Source organism: Corvus brachyrhynchos, unplaced genomic scaffold (genome assembly GCF_000691975.1).
Source record: "Corvus brachyrhynchos isolate BGI_N302 unplaced genomic scaffold, ASM69197v1 scaffold395, whole genome shotgun sequence".
NCBI classification, from domain to species: domain Eukaryota; kingdom Metazoa; phylum Chordata; class Aves; order Passeriformes; family Corvidae; genus Corvus; species Corvus brachyrhynchos.
The window spans coordinates 714,268-714,547 of record NW_008238340.1 but is presented as its reverse complement, the minus strand read 5'-3'; positions in this window follow the sequence as shown (position 1 = coordinate 714,547).

The window sequence follows — 280 nt, the reverse complement described above, 5'->3', positions numbered from 1 at the left end:
CAAGAAGAGACGCCTGAGTGGAGGATCACTTCTGCCCCAGAGGACTTAAAGATAAAAAAAAAAAACTGCGCCGGCCCGGCAAATGACTGGGAGAGCCCAGATAAGTTGTATCGTAATTGCTTGTACATGTTACCCGTTTGTCTGTTTTGAGTGCGAATATTGTCATGAGGTTTGGGTCACTCATTGCCAAAGGGGCTATAGACTCAGAGACTTGTGTTCAAAGTGTTTAGAAGAAGAACAAAACTTGACTAGCCATGTTTTACAGCTTGCTACAAATTTT